Source organism: Pan paniscus, chromosome 6 (assembly GCF_029289425.2).
Source record: "Pan paniscus chromosome 6, NHGRI_mPanPan1-v2.0_pri, whole genome shotgun sequence".
NCBI lineage: Eukaryota > Metazoa > Chordata > Mammalia > Primates > Hominidae > Pan > Pan paniscus.
This window is the reverse complement of record NC_073255.2, coordinates 37,508,148-37,520,096: the sequence shown is the minus strand read 5'-3', so window position 1 is coordinate 37,520,096 and position 11,949 is coordinate 37,508,148. Positions and strand designations below refer to the sequence as shown.

General features: G+C 35.5%; 1 protein-coding gene across 1 annotated transcript in view; it reads left to right on the top strand.

The window, feature by feature from the left end:
* The first annotated feature begins 760 nt into the window (after window positions 1-760).
* LOC103784145 (protein C-mannosyl-transferase DPY19L1) overlaps window positions 761-11,949 on the top strand; it is a 104,400-nt gene continuing 93,211 nt past the window's right edge. Inside the window, exons 1-2 of the mRNA XM_063605678.1 lie at window positions 761-858; window positions 1,536-1,646. The gene's annotated coding sequence lies outside the window, so the exon portion shown is untranslated. The remainder of the gene's footprint in view (window positions 859-1,535; window positions 1,647-11,949) is intronic.

Genomic DNA, 11,949 nt, shown 5'->3' with positions numbered 1-11,949 from the left:
ATCAGAAGGCCAGCCTTCAGACTTTGGCTCCAGCCAGTTAAAGTGAAATAACCTTTGACAAGTTGAATATTCGATGTTCTGTTTTCTTAATCATAAGAAAAGTATTTTTATATCAGCTAATATCATAAACTTGTTCTGAGAAAAATGTGGGATGATTGTAAAGTACATATTGCCACACACACGCACGATCTTCTATATGGAATATACTAAGATTCTAGCTATACATAATAATGGATCAAATGACTGGATCATTTCATATAGACTAAAGCTGTACCCTGAAGTCAAAACCATATCTTAACTCTTCCTAGAGCCTAGCAAAAGATAAAAATAATGCAATGGATTTTCTTTTGTATTCATTAAGTGGTTCTACAGACAGTTCCAGACACTGAACACTAGCAGCATCACCTAAATAAATGTGAATCCCCAACAAATCATTACAGTATAATAGTAATTCATTAGATGAAAGTACAAATGCAATTATAAAAAGTATAAAGTGTAACTATATAATACCTCATTAAGGGTGAGCTTACATATGTGTATGTGTATATATACACATATATACACACATACATATATGTGTTTGCATACACACACACACACACAAACTCTTATAAGGGTAAAGAATTAAACACAGCGGCAATCTGGAAAGCAAATGCTTTCAGCAAATTCATAAGCTCTTGATTGCAAAGCACTGAGATAATTATGCCCAATTGCTTTCGAGTCATATATTCATTAAACACTGATTATCTGTATCTTTTCAAAGGATTGGGAGATCCTGCTTGCTTTTATGTTGGTGTAGTCTTTATTTTGAATGGACTAATGATGAGATTGTTCTTCGTGTATGGAGCATAACCTGAGGTAAGACTACTACTGAATTAAGAGACCTTTCAGTGGGCTTATACAGACTGGCTGATATTTTTTGATTGAATGAAAAGGAAAATTAACGAGATTAGATTCATATCAGGAAAGTTTGTGGATTTATTTGATTTTTTCAGAAGCTTAACCAATATGTAACCAGAAACTGGAGATGTCACTAAAATTCTATCTCAAAGGCATCCCTTTTATCCCTTAAGGATTTTTTTTTTGACTAATTAAGATTTCCTAACAAAGGCTTTAATGGAATATCTCCTAGTTCATGTGTAAAATTAATAAAACATTGGAGGAGATCTTTGGTTAGCAGTAACAGCAGCTTATTTCTAATTGTATTCTCTAAGGATGAAATTAAGAAAGCAGTAGGAAAAACTGTATCACATGTGGCAGGCACTTACATCTACTAGCCTGCCTATCTTGATAAGAGTACCACGATGAAGAAGCAGTGAGACCGGTCTCAGGTGATAAGTTGAAATTAATTTCAACGGTCATATGTTTTGCTCCCACACTTAATTGCTCCCTGAGATAGCCAAATCAGCGAGTTTTTGTCAATGAAAACTAAGGTGAAGTCAGTTTTGGTTACATCTAGGAAAGTATCTGCCTTTCTCACGAAAGGACAGACTTAGCTGCCCCTTCTCTGTTTCCTCCTGCTTTTATTACACTAGGATGTCATGCCCAGAGCTGTAGCGGTCATCTTGTGACCATAAGGGAAAGGCCATAAAAATAGCAGATATATCTGGCCTACCATCCTTCTGCTGCGGAACCAATGCCAACAGGTACTTATCTTTCATTTTCTTGTTGAATGATATAGTAAACAACATCCATATTGTGTAAGCTACTTTTGTTAGGTTTTCTGTTTCTTTCAGTGGAACATATTCGTAGCTGAATCATCAGATTTCTTTACAATGTTATTCTTGTCGTGTAAAACATTTAAAATTAAAATTAAAATTAATTAATAGCTTTACTCTTTCAACAAATATTTGTTGAGTTTTCATAGGGCTTATGTCAATATAGAGATTAGTAAATATACCCACTCTTTGTTTTAGGAAGTTTTCAGCATAAAAAAGACTAGCATAGAATCAATGAAAACTAGTGACATAGTCAGTGTTGTACCAGGGATACTATCCAGCATGGTACGTAAAAAGAAAATTAGTAATAAGTATAAGGATTGGAAAACTTGAAAAAAAAGAAATAAGTGTTCTTGAAAGTAGATTACATCGTATATCTAGAAAAATTTTACAAGTTTATGGATACAGTATTTGCAATAAGAAAATATACAATGTTACTAGATGTAAACATTAATATTAAAATTCAAAATTATAAATTTTATACTTTAGGATCAAATAGAAAATGAAATTTTGAAAGGATGCTGTTTAGAATAGCATTAAAAGCATGACGTTCCTCAGAATAAATCCAACAAAAAATATATATGATAGCTATGGGAAAATGATTAAAACATTCCTGAGATATGTCTAGGAAAATCTAAGTGGAGAGATATTCCACATTGATTGACTGAAGACTTGATATTAAAAAGATTTGTAGATTCAATGCTCTACCAGTCAAAATTCCAACATTTTTTGTTGACTTTGATGAGCTGATTTAAAAGTTACTCAGAAATGCAAAGCGCCAAATACAGTCAAGGTATTCTTGAAAAAGGAGGATTTGCACTATCAACTGTTGCTATATTATAAAGCTAATGTAAAAAGACGCTGTGATATTGGCACAGGAATAGACAAATAGATAACCGAAATAGAGTACAGCCCAGAAGCAGAAATGTACATTTAAAGGCATTTGATATATGGAAGAGCGGGTATTGCAGATTGGTGGGTAAGGACAGGCATTTTAAAAAATAGTGCTGGAATACTTGGGAGATCATATGGAACAAAGAGAACTTGGAACTATATAAATACTACTCCAAGCTGGATTAAACACTCAAATATGAAAGACAGGTTTATACAAGTGTTCAGCATATAATATAGAAAAATCACTTGGAATAAGAAATGATAAACAAGATACAAAAATCCAGCCATGAAGAGAAACTGATAAATTTGATGAGTTTATCAATTTTACCTCAAAAGAACTGTAGGATTAAAAAAACCTGAAAGTGAGTGAAGACATTTACAAAGTGTATGCCCCACCTACTATCCAGAAATTCCGTTCATTAATTTGATAAATATTTATTGAAAGCCTGTTGTGACCAGGAGCACTGTTCTAGGTGCTTGGAATACAGAAGAGAAATCTCTGTCCTTGTGAAGTTTATATTAGAGTGGGAAGATAAAGACAAAGAAGAAAGACAACTTGATAGAAAAATGGACAAAATGTTTATGAACTGATATTTCCCAAAAGAACACCAAATGGTCAATAAACATATGTAAAGTTGACCACCATCATTTGTTATAAAGAAAATATAAATTCAAACCACAGTGAAATACCAACTCACATCTAATAGATTGATAAAGGAGCTTTCATCCACCACAGGTGGACATATAAATTGGTACAACTATTTTGGTAAACAGTGTATATTATCTGGTAAAGTTGAAGGTATAGATACCTTATAACTCAGCAATTCTAATTTAACATACATATTCCCAAAAAAGTATTGCACATGTGTACTAGGAAGTACATACAATAATATGGTAGCATTATTTGCAATAGCTTCAAACTGGAAAGAACCCAAATATCCATTAACAGAGAAATGAATACATTTTGGTTTATTAACATGGTGGAACAGTATACAATAATGAGAATGAATGAACTATGCAGCTACACACAACATGGTTGAATCTTACAAATATAATTTTGAATGAGTGAATCCAGGTACAAAATTTAAAAAAATGCTGCATTCTTCCATTTGTATGTTGTTTAAAAACAGATTAAAGTAAATCATAGTTTGATATGTGTATAGAAAGAGTTATGTTGATAATCTCAAAAATCAGGTCAGTAGCTGATTCTTATCTTGGAGGCTGGCAAGTGAAGACTGAGTATAATCATTTCTCTATTTCAATTAATTATATGGTGACTACATGGACGTTCCCTTTACAGTTCTATAATCTAGAAATTTTATGCACTTTTCTGTATGCCGTGTAGAAAAATATAAGCTCATTAAAGTACTTCGAGGGAAAAGGATTGCTTTGAGATTGTTTGGGCAGGTTTAAAAATGTTCTATTTTTTTTAAAAAAGTTCTGTTTTTGGGCCAGGTGCAGTGGCTCACGCCTGTAATCCCAGCACTTTGGGAGGCCGAGGCGGGCGGATCATGAGGTCAGGAGATCGAGACCATCCTGGCTAACATGGTGAAACCCCGTCTCTACTAAAAATACAAAAAAAAAAAAAAAAATTAGCCGGGCATGGTGGCAGGCACCTGTAATCCCAGCTACTCGGGAGGCTGAGGCAGAAGAGTCGGCTTGAACTGGGGAGGCAGAGGTTGCAGTGAGCCGAGATCGCTCCACTGCACTCCAGCCTGCGTGACAGAGCGAGACTCCTTCTCAAACAAACAAAAAAACAAAAAGACAACAACAAAAGAAATGGTTTTTATCTTTCATCTGATTTTTGTATTCTGCATTATTGCTTGTCTGGGACTCAAGTAAAGAATATTTGCAGTAGTTTAGACAGTTCTAAGTTAATGCTACATGAAACTGTTTGAATCTTGTCTTCATTTCTCAATCCCTTAAATCCAATTTCAAAAATAAAAATTTGCCTTTATTCAGGTTATTCAAAGGATGTGATCTAGACTCTAAAGTACTAGCCTGTTTCTTAAAAATTACTTTATGCGGTGGGGCGCGGTGGCTCATGCCTGTAATCCCAGCACTTTGGGAGGCCGAGGCGAGTGGATCACGAGGTCAGGAGTTTGAGACCAGCTTGGCCAACATGGTGAATCCCCATCTCTACTAAAAGTAAAAAAATTAGCCGGGCATAGTGGCACACGCTTGTAATCCCAGCTCCTTGGGAACCTGAGGCAGGAGAATATTTGGAACCCAGGAGGTGGAGGTTGCAGTGAGTCGAGATTTCGCCACTGCACTCCAGCCTGTGCGACAGAGCAAGACCCCATCTCAAAAAAAATTTATGTTCACACCTTATGTATTTTATTTGGAAAGTATTTTAGCTATGATAAATTATAAAATTGAGATTAATTTATATGTACACTTTTTACGATTGTACATTCAGGATTTAAACATCAACCACGTAGGTATGGTTTAGTACTATTATGTTTTAAATATGATTTAAACTATGGTTTAAAATTCTGAGATAATTTTGTGAAAAACTCACTATATTTTACATGAATTTTGATTGTATACTTTGTTATTATTATTATTTTTTACAGTGGGACTCAACTAGGAGGTCTTATTACAGTACTGTGCTGCTTTTTCAACCATGGAGAGGTTTGTTTTCTAGAAAGCAATTTTTAAGAAATAGAAGGGGTTATAGAGGAACAAAGAAATATACTCATCGAAACAATATATAATTGTATACTACTTATGACTTCACAATATTTTAAAGACCCTTGTGTTATAAGTTGATATTTTAATCATGCTGATCGAAATGTTTAAATAGCTAGAATTTCAAACATGAAATCTCTTGCCTTATTTTTAGTAAATATATACATATACATATATTCTGTAGAGAAAAGGAAATACTGTACTTGTTGAGTTGAATCACGTCATGCACATTATCTGATTTATTCCCACTAAAGTTTTTTTGTGGGTGGTGGTAGCCTCACCATACAAGTTATGAAATTTAAATTTAGAGAAAATTAAGTTACTTATCCACATTCCACATTTACTACATGATGAAGCTGGATTTCCCATTCTATGTCTGTCTGCCATTTAAAACCTCACATATATATTATTTTATATTTTATTAATTATAAAATTATAGTTATATTTTATAAAAACTTTTATATATTTTATATGTATAACATATATATTCAACTTTTTTATTGTGGTAAGAATAAGTAACATGGGATCTGCCCTCTTAACATATTTGTAAGTGTACAATACGGTGTTAACACAATGTTGTATAGCAGATCTCTAGAACTTATTTATCTTGCCTAACTGAAACTTTGTATGCATTGCACTCCCCTTAACAACAATGAAAGAGGCCTCAGGCCTGACAGCAGGGACACGGTTAAGACACTGCCACCTGCTCCCTCACTTCTTTGTGTTACATCATGCTGTCTGTTCAGTAATGCAAAATGCTGAATTCAAAATAGACATTAACTTACTAATTCAGCCCAATGAAACATAGTCCACCTAAAAAAGAGCTCATAGAAGCTTATTTCAAATACGATGGATACATTCAACAAAATATTGGTATATACCATGTCCATACTCTGTTAGATGCTGACGATATGGCAATGAAAAAGAGAGAGATTCTGACTCCTAGCTCTTGGGAGCAAAATATTTAATATGTTATGACACAGGTTTCATAGGGTAGAAGTATTTTTTTTTCAAGATGGAGTCTTGCTCTGCCGCCCAGGCTGGAGTGCCGTGGCGTGATCTTGGCTCACTGCAACCTCTGCCTCACGGGTTCAAGCAGTTCTCCTGCCTCAGCCTCCTGAGTAGCTGGGATTACAGGCAAGTGCCACCATGCTCAGCTAAATTTTTGTATTTTTAGTGGAGATGGGGTTTCACCATGTTGGCCAGGCTGGTCTCGAACTCCTGACCTCGTGATCCACCCGCCTTGGCCTCCCAAAGTACTGGGGATTACAGGCGTGAGCCACCACGCCCGGCCGGGGTAGAAGTACTTTTATCCATTGCTGTTGGGTTAATTTTTAAAAATCAGTTAGATAAAGGAATCATAAAAATTATACATAAAAGCCATATATATTATTTTAAAGCAAACAAATGCATTGACATTCAACAATGTGCTGATTTAAAGACAAAGCTTTTTCTTTGAGTGTGCCAGACAACTGCTGGTATAAGTTGACTTTGTTTTATGTATCATAATTCGTCTTCCAACATTTACAATTTTGGTATCTTGGAAGAGGAGCAATAACTTCTAAGACTCTTGCAAAGTAATAAGAGTTCACATTCTTTCTAGAATTTCAGAATTTTTGATGGAAAATTTTTCTAATACTCTGACCCATATGTCTTAGAAGTAATTTTAAAGTTTGCGTGAAAATTTAATACTTTTCGTTACGTGCATCACATTTGTAGTTCCAAAATACTTCTAGTTGTTTTTAAAATATATACTTAACTTTTTTAAGGTACATTTTACAAAATCTGAGGCAATCTTAGCTATTCAAAGTGTGTATTTATATTCGTTCATACTTGTTACGTAGAAACTCTCATGGTGCTTGCGAATGACCTAGGTGACATTTGTTTAGGTGTTTGTCTCGGCATGCATATATCCCAAAGCCTCGGATGCCAGGATCATGTGCCAGGATCATACTGCAGGGCTGGACTATGGATCTAGTTGGTCAGGTCCCAGAATTCTCACAACTCTTATACATACAATCTTGTTTGTCCCTTGGGTTTCATTTTGCTCGGTCTGATATATCTGTTGCTGGTTTCTGGACATGGTAGTTAATTGCTCTCTACTTAATGGCCTCATGCGTTAAGAGAGCTTCAAAAACTGAGAAAGCTATGCCAGACACTCAGAAATGGGATCTAGTGTGCCTAGTATTGAAATTACTAAAAAAAAACTCACCCCTGGTTTTTAAATGTTTGTTGTAGTAAACATGATGTAAAGTGGGCATTTTGTTGATTTCAGGTCACCCATGTGATGTGGACACAACCTCTCCGTGAAAGTTTTTCCTATCCATTCCTTGTACTTCAGATGTATATTTTAACTTTGATTCTCAGGTAACTTTGTTTTATAAAACAAAGGCAAATAAATTATAATTTAAGTGTCTTAAAATATGCTTCAGTTCAGCACTTTGGGAGGCTGAGGTGGGCGGATCACTTGAGGTCAGGAGTTTGAGACCAGCCTGGCCAACATGGTGAAACCTTGTCTCTTCTAAAATACAAAAGTTAGCCAGGCATGGTGGTGTGCATCTGTAATCCCAGCTACTTGGGAGGCTGAGGCAGGAGAATTGCTTGAACCCGGGAGGCACAGGTTGCAGTGAGCCAAGATTGTGCCACTACACTCCAGCGTGGGCAACAGAGCGAGACTCCCTCTAAAAAAAAATATGTAAATATATATATTATATATATATACTTCAACCTATGAAGTTGTAATTACCAAATTGACCATTTTTTAGTTATTTTAAAAGTAAATTGAGTATAGAGTTAAGAAAATAATTCAAAATTGCTACGTAAAAATTGCTCTCCATTTCAGAGTGTAGGCTACAGGTTTTAGATAACTACATTATATTTTAATAAACCAAAAGGTATGTGTTTGTATATAGTTTGCCAAGATTCAGAAGTTTTTGAGAAACAATTACATTTTCTCTTCAAAGTTTAGGTACTCTGACATTGTTTTCTAACCTGTGGTTTTGATGAATGTGCCATGAAAAAAGTGTTCTGTGTGCAAACGAATTTGGGAAATGCGGAGTTAGATGGATAAAGAGTACATATATTCACATATTTATGAAGCATTTCTGAACAACTAATGTTTCTAACAGAACAACCAGTTTCATTTCAAACTTTTTTTTTTGGATACACTTTTTTTGTGGGGATTACATTTATAAGCATTTTAGATATATAAGAGGTCTGAGAAATGAACAAAAAAAACCATATGTGGTAGAATAGTATAAATAGCCTTATCAGAGAAATAAATTTAATAGAATACTAATGAGAACTCTCACTGAATGAAATAATGATCACTATCTCCTCCAAACTCCCAGAGGACCCCATTCTTCACCTTCTAGTCCCTGGCAGATTCTGCCTTATATAAAAATCATTTTGTTTTTCTTCCTTGTTTTTTGAAACAGTAAATTTATGAATGATCCACACATACACAAATTTTTATTTATTTATTTCTTTAGAGATGAAGTCTTGCTCTGTCACCCAGGCTGGAGTGCAGTGGCACGATCGGCTCACTGCAACCTCTGCTTCCCGGGTTCAAGCGATTCTCCTGCCTCAGCCTCCCAAGTAGCTGGGATTACAGGTGCACACCACCACCCCCAGCTAGTTTATGTATTTTTGGTAGAGGCAGGGTTTTGCCATGTTGTCCAGGCTGGTCTTGAACTCCTGACCTCAAGTGATCCGCCCTCTTTGGCCTCCCAAAGTGTTGGGATTACAGGCGTGAGCCACTGTGCCTAGCCAATTATATGTATTTAAAAGTACCACTGGAAACAGGGACCATGCCATATTTATCTCTTTAACCACAGAACACTGCACACGTCCATGCAAATATTTGTGGCACTCAGATAAAGCTAATTGAAGAGTGGTAAATAGTAGTGTACTGGAGTGGCACAAGCCTTGAGAATGGAGCAGGCTAACTTCTGATTTCTTACCAACCTGACAAGTATATTCTGGGGTTGAATTTGGATTTAGGAACCTCCTCCTCATTCAGATTTCTGTATCTTTGCTCTACACTTTGCCTTCTCTCAAAGATTAGGTGATGGAAGCTGACCATTCTTCATCACCCCTTGCTATTCATTCCCAGTTTAATTCCTAGGAAGGTGGGTTATTTTTATTTTTTTGAGGTGATATCAGTCTGGTCAGTCAGGGCTTTCATGGAATAAAATGTCTTAATGAGAACATTTAGGGTTGTATCATTGAGTGCATGTGCTATACTCTGTATCTTAGTCAGAACTAATTTTTGTTTGAAAAATGTAAGATTACAAAGTACATAATGAGTATTTTATGATAACATTAATAAACAATATGAACATTTAGAATTTTGTTTTTGAAAATTTATATACGATTGTACAAAGATTCATCAAAATCCAATACAGCATTTATAAAAGGAGCAGTTACAGTTTTATTATTTAGGTAAAATGTTTGTGTTTCTTCTTTCTTATCTAAAAGTTACTATAATTCTCTGTGGTAGAAGGTATTGGTTCCCAATACATCTCAGTAATGCAGAATGGACAATTTAAACTTCCACATGCTTCAGCTGAATTCTAGAATGTTTTTTAATTTTTTAAGATTCTTTTTCCTTAAATTTTTCCCATAGTTGTTAACTTATTACTTTATCAGCACTTACATTTCTCTTCAATGTTTTTTGAAACAGAAAAGTGGTGGTATATAAAAGTTGTTGCTACACATACAGGAGAAGCATGCTGAGGTGTGCAGGGGCAGCGCCGTGTCCTATTTTCTGACCTCCTTGCTGGAGTATTAAATTTCTAATGTCATGCAGATGTAGAGGAAAATGAGCTTTTGTATTTAGAATATTTAATGGTAAATTACAATGTTATTTTCTTTTCATGTAACAGTAACATTTTTATTTTTTTATTTTTTATTATTATTATACTTTTAAGTTTTAGGGTACATGTGCACAACGTGCAGGTTAGTTACATATGTATACCTGTGCCATGCTGGTGTGCTGAACCCATTAACTCGTCATGTAGCATTAGGTATATCTCCTAATGCCATCCCTCCCCACTCCCCCCACCCCACAACAGTCCCCAGAGTGTGATGTTCCCCTTCCTGTGTCCATGTGTTCTCATTGTTCAATTCCTATCTATGAGTGAGAACATGCGGTGTTTGGTTTTTTGTCCTTTCGATAGTTTACTGAGCATGATGATTTCCATTTTCATCCATGTCCCTACAAAAGACATGAACTCATCATTTTTTATGGCTGCATAGTATTCCATGGTGTATATGTGCCACATTTTCTTAATCCAGTCTATCATTGTTGGACATTTGGGTTGGTTCCAAGTCTTTGCTATTGTGAATAGTGCTGCAATAAACATACGTGTGCATGGGTCTTTAGAGCAGCATGATTTATAGTCCTTTGGGTATATACCCAGTAATGGGATGGCTGGGTCAAATGGTATTTCCAGTTCTAGATCCCTGAGCAATCGCCACACTGACTTCCACAATGGTTGAACTAGTTTACAGTCCCACCAACAGTGTAAAAGTGTTCCTATTTCTCCACATCCTCTCCAGCACCTGTTGTTTCCTGACTTTTTAATGATTGCCATTCTAACTGGTGTGAGATGGTATCTCATTGTGGTTTTGATTTGCATTTGTCTGATGGCCAGTGATGATGAGCATTTTTTCATGTGTCTTTTGGCTGCATAAATGTCTTCTTTTGAGAAGTGTCTGTTCATGTCCTTTGCCCACTTTTTGATGGGGTTGTTTTTTTCTTGTAAATTTGTTGGAGTTCATTGTAGATTCTGGATATTAGCCCTTTGTCAGATGAGTAGGTTGCAAAAATTTTCTCCCATTTTGTAGGTTGCCTGTTCACTCTGATGGTAGTTTCTTTTGCTGTGCAGAAGCTCTTTAGTTTAATTAGATCCCATTTGTCAATTTTGGCTTTTGTTGCCATTGCTTTTGGTGTTTTAGACATGAAGTCCTTGCCCATGCCTATGTCCTGAATGGTAATGCCTAGGTTTTCTTCTAGGGTTTTTATGGTTTTGGGTCTAACGTTTAAGCCTTTAATCCATCTTGAATTAATTTTTGTGTAAGGTGTAGGGAAGGGATCCAGTTTCAGCTTTCTACATATGGCTAGCCAGTTTTCCCAGCACCATTTATTAAATAGGGAATCCTTTCCCCATTGCTTGTTTTTCTCAGGTTTGTCAAAGATCAGATAGTTGTAGATATGTGGCGTTATTTCTGAGGGCTCTGTTCTGTTCCATTGATCTATATCTCTGTTTTGGTACCAGTACCATGCTGCTTTGGTTACTGTATCCTTATAGTATAGTTTGAAGTCAGGTAGCGTGATGCCTCCAGCTTTGTTCTTTTGGCTTAGGATTGACTTGGCAATGCAGGCTCTTTTTTGGTACAATGTTATTTTTAAAACTCTAATTTTGATTGCTTCATGCAAGCCATGAAATATTGCAATTTCTTTTTAGTATACTTTAAAAAGTTAACTATATTTTGTTGTATTATAGTAAAGGTAATGGAATAATTTAGATTTTATCATTTTGCAATTAGTCTTTCTTTTCAGTGACAGACTATTTTTAAGGTGAAACTTATTGGTATCACTTCTTTCTATTAAGGACCTCGAGCAATGATAGAAGGCCCTTCA